This window comes from Ranitomeya imitator, chromosome 9 (genome assembly GCF_032444005.1).
Source record: "Ranitomeya imitator isolate aRanImi1 chromosome 9, aRanImi1.pri, whole genome shotgun sequence".
Lineage (NCBI taxonomy): Eukaryota > Metazoa > Chordata > Amphibia > Anura > Dendrobatidae > Ranitomeya > Ranitomeya imitator.
The window spans coordinates 119195674-119205794 of record NC_091290.1 but is presented as its reverse complement, the minus strand read 5'-3'; the positions used below and the strand labels follow the sequence as shown (position 1 = coordinate 119205794).

Below are 10121 nucleotides of genomic sequence, written 5' to 3'. Positions count from 1 at the left end.
TTTTTGAGTATGTGACATGCCGCCATGGACCTTCTCCAAAGTGTTGTAGCCTTATTTTGAATAGCCGTGGATTCTAAAGAGACCATACTGGGCCTAGGGAAACAGAATGATGCTGCCTAGATCCTGATCGAAATGTACTTTTCCACACTTTAGTGTTAAACTTGCAGGATATATAGTGAAAATCAGCCCATCAAATAAGACTTTGTTCACACGCAGTGTTTTTGCTGTTTTTTTTTAAATGTAAAGTTTAAGCTGCTTAGAAAAAGCAGGTTGTGCTTTGTTTTTTTGCTGCGTTTTTGTCAGGGTACATTTGTTTATTGTGCATTCTGATAAAGTTTAATGCATAAAAAAATAATCTGATTCAACCTCATCAGGTTTTGGCACCAAAAACGCAGCAAAACCTGATACCTGTACCATTTGTTTAGCATTTTTTTTGCAAAACCCATTGCTTTCAATGGGTGAAAAACGCTCCAAAAAGCTGAACAAGTGACATGCTGCATTTTGCAAAAACGCCTATTTTTGACAAAACAGTAAGGAAAAAAAAACCACAAAGTGTGTGCATGAGATTTCTAAAATCTCATAGACTTTGCTGGCACTGTGAAATACAACTGAAATTAAAAAAAAAAAACGCTGTAAAAACGCAACATGTGACCATAGCCTAAAACATCAATTGCACGTAATCTGACCAGTTTCGCCTCATCAGGCTTTCTTGAGGGTCTTGATCAGAAACCTAAACACAAAGGCATTTAAATCTTACTATCAATTATATCTGGGTCAAGATTCATTTCATAAGTGTAATAAAAAAGACATGAAAAATATCCTTAAAACCGGGGTCACACTTGCGAGTGTGATGCGAGAAACTCGCGCATCAATACACGGCACTGCCACCGGCACTCGGACCAGAGTGTCCAGCTACGCTCCGGTCCCGAGCACCGGGTATTGATGCGAGAGACACGCGTGAGTTTCTCGCATCACACTCTCAAGTGTGACCCCGGCCTAATAGTAAAAATATCCTAAAAATATAAAAACTGAGAAAACCCCCAAATATATTAATAAACGATATAAAAAGGCAGGAAAAAAGAAAAGAAGTGCGTGTGTTTAAAATATATATTAATTTTTATTATGGCGTTTTTGGCTCTCTGGTAGCCATTTAGATATGCACAGGGTTTTTAGAGCAAAGCAGAGTAAAGTTTATTGTCCTTCATAAACTTTACAGCTCCATGAATGAAAACGGACTTTCTTGGGCACATATCGGTCCTTTCTCTGGGTAAGGCAAAGTAAATCAAATGGTATCACCAACTTGGCAATACAGGCACTTCTCCCTATCACTAGCATAGACGGTCCACCATTAACTGTCTTTCTCCAGCTGCCTGTTATTAGGCCTGTAAAATCCGGACTAGAGTATGGGAGCGATCTTTCCCACCCAGGCTCTTTTGGTCGCTCCTTAATCCTGGACCCGAAATCCAGTCAAATTAAAAACCATCTCAGTAACACCTGTCATCCCAGACCTTACCTCTTCCTTAGTTGTCAGCACCCGCGTCCAAGCCTATAAGTTATAGTGTTAGTACAGAACAAACTGGACATCTTTTGGGGTGTAGTGGGGTTTTATTTTGCCTTTTTTTTTTTTTACATGGTTTTTAGTCTGTAATTATTTTTTTGTCTAATAAAATAACAAAAAGACCTCTCTTTAGGAATCCCCTCCTGTTCCCTAGATAAAACCTCCAGTTTCCCCTCCGGCCTCTATTCACTCATCTTCAGCAAACACATTGAAAGTCAACACTACTGAGATCACAACTGCGACCAATGATTGGCTGCAGCTTAGTCAAACACTGTCCATTGCATATGTAGTCATTACATATCCATTGGACACTTCAGTATACACCAGTTGTGATTATTTTGTCCTACGTTCCCTTATTCTTCCGGTTCTGGTTACTAGATTACTGGAGATGTGTCATAATCGAAAAATGTATCCTGCCAGCTTTCTTCTTCATTAGCGCTTCAGGATATTAGGATGAACTTGACGGACTTCATGCTAAGCTGTTTTCATTAGTCGCTTGGACACTGAATGAGAGCAGCAGCATGGATCCGATCGGTAGATGTTTGGATTCTTGAGGACCTCTTCTGGTTCCAATGAAATTGATTCCTTGTAGAGATGAGCAAGTAAATTGTCTTTTGATTATCCGACCTGGAACAATGTCTCAATGTTGACGTCCCACCAGTTAATTAAAAGCGGATTCGTGGATGCCGTCGAGTAGAAAGCGTTTGTAGGGTTTTGGTCGAGCAGCTAAGACATACTGACCTGGACCAAGGTCCTGTCGATCGATTGTCATCTCTAGGAGGAGAGGTGGCCGAGCATATAATGCCACTCTTGGAAAAACATGCTTTACCTTTTGCCATAATGTGATCCGGGTCCAAAATAACGTGGCACACAGGGAAGCCATATACTAAGTGCATAAGGAAACGGATTGAGTCGTGGAATACTGTGCTCTCAATCATACCTACAGGGTTTGTGTCCAGTTGGTACAAATTTTTCTTAGATTCCACTTTTTACGGTGAGAATGGTTTGGTCAATGGAATTGGTTGTGTCCACACGATGAATCCAACTTACATATGTGTTACACAACATTTTTATTAGGGTGTTCTTTTCAATGTAATAATGCCGTGGCTTGTAAATTGGGTGTGTTCAGACCCACTTATATTGGTTGGTATGTTTTACCCTCCAGTACAAGGAAGTGGTCAGGAAATATGTGATATTGTTAATCTTGGTGAAGATTATGATGCATCGTTGTGTGTGCAACTAAGAATCTTAAAGTTTTAAGGTTGAAAGAAGACACAAGACCATCAAGTTCAACTTAGTCTTGTCCGAAAGTGTTAGCAGTAGCACCCTTGAAATTGTTCCAGAAAATGAAGTCTTTCTCAATCAATCGATTCCTATAGCCATCAACAATCTTCTTACACCTCTCAACTGAATTTTGGAGCACTCTTCTTTGGCAAACTGCTCCAGGTCTCTCATATTTTAAGGTGCCTACTCCCAACAGCAATTTTAAGATCACAATGGGATTTGAATCAGAGCTCATTGCTGCCATTTCAGAACTCTCCAAGCTCTTTGTTTCCATCCATTTATTAGTGCTTGAAGTATTCTTGGGGTCATTGTCCTGCTGGAAGACTCATGACCTAGGACGCAATCCCAGCTTTCTGACATTGGGCCCTACATTACGACCCAAAAATCCTTTGGTATTGTTAAGATTTTGTGATGCCTAGCACACATTCAAGGCACCCAGTGCCAGAGGCAGCAAAAACATCCCAAAACATCTTTGAACCTCCACCATATTTGACTGTAGGTACTGTTTTCCATTCTTTGTAGGCCTCATTATGTTTTCGGTAAACAGTAGAAAGATGTGCTTTACCAAAGAGTTTTATCTCTGTCTCATCTGTCCACAAGACGCTCTCCCAGAAGGATTTTGGCTTACTCACGTACATTTTGGCAAACTGCAATCTAGCTTTTTGTATGTCTCTGTGTCAGCAGTAGGGTCGTCCTGGATCTCCTGCCATAGCGTTTAATTTCATTCAAATGTCGACGGATTGTTTGCACTGACACTGATGCACCCCGAGCCTGCAGGATAGCTTGAATTTCTTTGGAACTTGATTGGGGCTGCTTATCCACCATCCGGACTATCCTGGTTGCAACCTTTCATCAATTTTTCTCTGCCATCCATGTCCCAGGAGATTAGCTACAGTGCCATGGGTTGTAAACTTCTTGATTATGTTGTGCACTGTGGACAAAGAAACATCAAGATCTCTGGAGATGAACTTGTAACCTTGAGATTGTTGATATTTTTCAGCAATTTAGTTTCTCAAGTCCTTATACAGTTCTCCTCTCCCTGTTCTCCATGTTTAATGTAGCACACACAATGCAAAGATTGAGTCAACTTCTCCCCTTTTGATATTGCTCACACCTGTCACTTGCCACAGGTGAGTTTGAATGAGCATCACATGCTTGAAACAAGGTTGTTTACCCACAATTTTGGAAAGATGCCAATAATCATATCCTTCCCATTTTGGGTGTTTTGTGTGAAATTCTGTCCAATTTGCATTTTTTGGGTTGTTCCAATACACACAGAGGAAATAAACGTGTATATCAAAACGTGTAATTGCAATAATTTTCTGGGAGAAATGCTTCCTTTTCTGGAACAATTTCAACACTGTTGGCCATGACTGTATATGAATATGTTGCTCCAGAGGAAAGCAAAAACCCCTATATCAATTGCCCCATATTAGGGGGAAAATGTCTTTCTTACTCCTCATCCACTGGTTCCTTAGATCAACGTCCCATCATAGAATCTAGTACCCGTAGCCTTCGATCTTTTATTTTTTTAGTATTATTTTTTTCTCCATTTCTTTCTATTTTGCACCAATGGTAATTCTACTAATGATGATTCTTTGGTTTTTAACCTGTTGCAAAACCCGTTCCAGTAAATGGACTCTAAGACCACTCAGTATTTTAGATCTAAGCATGAAAATGGGTCATGATTTGCTTTTTAGAGATGATATACAAATTTTGCCTTAGAAGATGGAAAGCTCGAGGTATTCGGATGCTGATCACATTATTTATTGTAAATGCACTGCTAGAGACCCCCGCTGTAATCCGTAGCAGCTGAAGATAAGCGCTCCTCCATCATCCAACCACTCCCCTGAACACCACCCACGACTCTCCGTGAATCATTCCGCTCCCACCTCCTCCTCCTCTCCTCCATTCTCCTGCCCTCTCCTCCTCACTCTCCTCTCCAGTACAGGCAGGGGTTACTTAGCTAGCAGCCTTCACCAAGAGAAAAAGGGCGGTAGGCCGGGGGGCTCACTTTCTCACACTCCCCCTCCTGTGATACAAATAACATGGAGAAAGGCAATGGCTGCCCAGCTGTAATATTTCCATGTTAGAGGCTGCCCCATTGCTCTCAGCCAATCCCTCGGCATCACAATAAATCCCTGGTTTCCATAGCAACCCGGAGATCTCTTGGTGGCTGTGCCGCCGAGAGATGCAGATCATATAAAAAAAAAAAAAAGTGAATCTGTGCGCACATATGTTGGCCGTATCGTCCGGTGGGCGCACATAGAAATAATGCATGTGCTGGGTCTGTCTACTGATGAGATGAACTACTGCATGCATCTGCCGTCAGTCACAGCGTGCAGGGCCGTGTCACACTGTGGGAAAGGAATGAATGGGCAGGGGGTGGGGAGGATGTCTCCTGAGGGCTTATTCTGTTAAAGTGGATGATAAAAAGGCAAAATAAATCCGGAAAGTCGCTTTGAAAGTTTTATCGGTGTTCTCTGGATGTGTAAAATAAGACACAAACAGTGGTGTGAACCACACATATAAGCCGGACTAGTGGAGATGTAATGTGTGTATAACATGTAATGTGTATAACATGTAAGATGTAATGTGTGTATAACATGTAAGATGTAATGTGTGTGTATAACATGTAATGTGTATATAACGTGTAAGATGTAATGTGTGTATAACATGTAAGATGTAATGTGTGTGTATAACATGTAAGATGTAATGTGTGTATAACATGTAAGATGTAATGTGTGTATAACATGTAAGATGTAATGTGTGTGTAACATGTAATGTGTGTATAACATGTAAGATGTAATGTGTGTATAACATGTAAGATGAAATGTGTGTGTGTGTAACATGTAAGATGTAATGTGTGTATAACATGTAAGATGTAATGTGTGTATAACACGTAAGATGTAATGTGTGTGTAACATGTAATGTGTGTATAACATGTAAGATGTAATGTGTGTATAACATGTAAGATGAAATGTGTGTGTGTGTGTAACATGTAAGATGTAATGTGTGTATAACATGTAAGATGTAATGTGTGTATAACATGTAAGATGTAATGTGTGTGTGTAACATGTAAGATGTAATATGTGTATAACATGTAAGATGTAATGTGTGTATAACATGTAAGATGTAATGTGTGTGTGTAACATGTAAGATGTAATATGTGTATAACATGTAAGATGTAATGTGTGTGTGTAACGTAAGATGTAATGTGTGTGTAACACGTAAGATGTAATGTGTGTGTGTAACACGTAAGATGTAATGTGTGTGTAACATGTAAGATGTAATGTGTGTGTGTAACATGTAAGATGTAATGTGTGTGTGTAACGTAAGATGTAATGTGTGTGTGTAAGATGTAATGTGTGTATAACATGTATGATGTAATGTGTGTATAACATGTAAGATGTAATATGTGTATAACATGTAAGATGTAATGTGTGTATAACATGTAAGATGTAATGTGTGTATAACATGTAAGATGTAATGTGTGTGTATAACATGTAAGATGTAATGTGTGTGTATAACATGTAAGATGTAATGTGTGTAACATACAGTGTGATATACTGGTGTGTGTGTGTGTGTAGAGCATGTAATGTGTGTAACATACAGTGTGTGATATACTGGTGTGTGTGTAGAGCATGTAATGTGTATAACATACAGTGTGTGATATACTGGTGTGTGTGTGTAGCATGTAATGTGTGTAACATACAGTTTGTGATATACTGATGTGTGTGTGTGTGTGTGTAGAGCATGTAAGGTGTATAACATACAGTGTGTGATATACTGGTGTGTGTAGAGCATGTAAGGTGTATAACATACAGTGTGTGATATACTGGTGTGTGTGTAGCATGTAATGTGTATAACATACAGTGTGTGATATACTGGTGTGTGTAGAGCATGTAATGTGTATAACATACAGTGTGTGATACTGGTGTGTGTGTGTAGAGCATGTAATGTGTGTGATATACTGGTGTGTGTGTGTAGAGCATGTAATGTGTGTAACATACAGTGTGTGATATACTGGTGTGTGTGTAGAGCATGTAATGTGTGTAACACAGTGTGTGATACTGGTGTGTGTGTGTAGAGCATGTAATGTGTATAACATACAGTGTGTGATATACTGGTGTGTGTGTAGAGCATGTAATGTGTGTAACATACAGTGTGTGATATACTGGTGTGTGTGTAGAGCATGTAATGTGTATAACATACAGTGTGTGATATACTGGTGTGTGTGTGTGTAGAGCATGTAATGTGTGTAACATACAGTGTGTGATATACTGGTGTGTGTGTAGAGCATGTAATGTGTATAACATACAGTGTGTGATATACTGGTGTGTGTGTGTAGAGCATGTAATGTGTGTAACATACAGTGTGTGATATACTGGTGTGTGTGTAGAGCATGTAATGTGTGTAACATACAGTGTGTGATATACTGGTGTGTGTGTAGAGCATGTAATGTGTATAACATACAGTGTGTGATATACTGGTGTGTGTGTGTGTGTGTAGAGCATGTAATGTGTGTAACATACAGTGTGTGATATACTGGTGTGTGTGTGTAGAGCATGTAATGTGTGTAACATACAGTGTGATATACTGGTGTGTGTGTGTAGAGCATGTAATGTGTATAACATACAGTGTGTGATATACTGGTGTGTGTGTGTAGAGCATGTAATGTGTATAACATACAGTGTGTGATATACTGGTGTGTGTGTGTAGAGCATGTAATGTGTATAACATACAGTGTGTGATATACTGGTGTGTGTGTAGCATGTAATGTGTGTAACATACAGTGTGTGATATACTGGTGTGTGTGTGTGTGTGTGTAGCATGTAATGTGTGTAACATACAGTGTGTAATATACTGGTGTGTGTGTGTGTGTGTAGAGCATGTAATGTGTGTAACATACAGTGTGTGATATACTGGTGTGTGTGTGTAGAGCATGTAATGTGTGTAACATACAGTGTGTGATATACTGGTGTGTGTGTGTAGAGCATGTAATGTGTATAACATACAGTGTGTGATATACTGGTGTGTGTGTGTAGAGCATGTAATGTGTATAACATACAGTGTGTGATATACTGGTGTGTGTGTGTAGAGCATGTAATGTGTATAACATACAGTGTGTGATATACTGGTGTGTGTGTGTGTAGAGCATGTAATGTGTGTAACATACAGTGTGTGATATACTGGTGTGTGTGTGTGTAGCATGTAATGTGTGTAACATACAGTGTGTGATATACTGGTGTGTGTGTAGCATGTAATGTGTGTAACATACAGTGTGTGATATACTGGTGTGTGTGTAGCATGTAATGTGTGTAACATACAGTGTGTGATATACTGGTGTGTGTGTGTGTGTAGCATGTAATGTGTGTAACATACAGTGTGTGATATACTGGTGTGTGTGTGTAGCATGTAATGTGTGTAACATACAGTGTGTGTGATATACTGGTGTGTGTGTAGCATGTAATGTGTGTAACATACAGTGTGTGATATACTGGTGTGTGTGTGTAGCATGTAATGTGTGTAACATACAGTGTGTGATATACTGGTGTGTGTGTAACATACAGTGTGTGATATACTGGTGTGTGTGTGTGTAGCATGTAATGTGTGTAACATACAGTGTGTGATATACTGGTGTGTGTGTAGAGCATGTAATGTGTATAACATACAGTGTGTGATATACTGGTGTGTGTGTGTGTGTGTAGAGCATGTAATGTGTGTAACATACAGTGTGTGATATACTGGTGTGTGTGTAGCATGTAATGTGTATAACATACAGTGTGTGATATACTGGTGTGTGTGTGTAGCATGTAATGTGTATAACATACAGTGTGTGATATACTGGTGTGTGTGTGTAGCATGTAATGTGTATAACATACAGTGTGTGATATACTGGTGTGTGTGTAGCATGTAATGTGTGTAACATACAGTGTGTGATATACTGGTGTGTGTGTAGCATGTAATGTGTGTAACATACAGTGTGTAATATACTGGTGTGTGTGTGTGTGTAGCATGTAATGTGTGTAACATACAGTGTGTAATATACTGGTGTGTGTGTGTGTGTAGCATGTAATGTGTGTAACATACAGTGTGTAATATACTGGTGTGTGTGTGTAGCATGTAATGTGTGTAACATACAGTGTGTGATATACTGGTGTGTGTGTGTGTGTAGCATGTAATGTGTGTAACATACAGTGTGTGATATACTGGTGTGTGTGTAGCATGTAATGTGTGTAACATACAGTGTGTGATATACTGGTGTGTGTGTGTGTGTAGCATGTAATGTGTGTAACATACAGTGTGTGATATACTGGTGTGTGTGTGTGTAGCATGTAATGTGTGTAACATACAGTGTGTGATATACTGGTGTGTGTGTGTGTAGCATGTAATGTGTGTAACATACAGTGTGTGATATACTGGTGTGTGTGTGTGTAGCATGTAATGTGTATAACATACAGTGTGTGATATACTGGTGTGTGTGTGTGTAGAGCATGTAATGTGTGTAACATACAGTGTGTGATATACTGGTGTGTGTGTGTGTAGCATGTAATGTGTGTAACATACAGTGTGTGATATACTGGTGTGTGTGTGTAGCATGTATTGTGTATAACGTACAGTGTGTGATATACTGGTGTGTGTAACATACAGTGTGTGTGTGTAGTGTATGTAGCGTCCACACTGTGGCTGCTGTCGGTGCAGACAGGAGTGTGTTCGGAGGGATCAGATTGGCAATTGCCCAACCATTGAGTAAAATGCTGCTCGTTGATCGGGAGATTGGATCATTTTTCCCAGAGCAGAGATGATGGTCCTTGGACGCACGCTGTGCTGTGTAAGCTGCGGATGTGCTGCTGGTAGCAGGATACTGTCCGGGGGCCGAGCGATCTATTCGCCATCCTTCTTCCTCAGCCGGAAAACAAAGGCGAAACGACTCCAACGTGGTGGATCAGCGTTCATCTAACAGTCTGAATTTGTGTGAATGCTTCCTAAATGCTTGTGACGGTGCAATATTTCAGCATTTGGGGCCTCGCTTTTCATTTTTGTTGTCCATTGCCCCACTTTGTCTAAAACCAGCCCTGCATATAAGAGCATCGCCTTAAGTTGGCGACGGTCTACACCAACAAGTGTCTGCCTGAAAACATGTGCGCTACATACGTCACAGAAGAGTACGCAGGCTACATTTCCAGCCTGCGCAGATCCCATACCACAACATTGCTGGGAACGGGGAATACACCTGACGTCCACACCAACCAATCACATTCCATGTTTCGTTTTT

The 10121-nt window shown here is 40.1% G+C and overlaps 1 protein-coding gene across 2 annotated transcripts in view; it reads left to right on the top strand.

Annotated features, from left to right (window-relative positions):
* Window positions 1–10121, top strand: part of GNAO1 (G protein subunit alpha o1) — a 220198-nt gene that overhangs the window by 133291 nt on the left and 76786 nt on the right. The gene's annotated exons all lie outside the window — the stretch shown is intronic.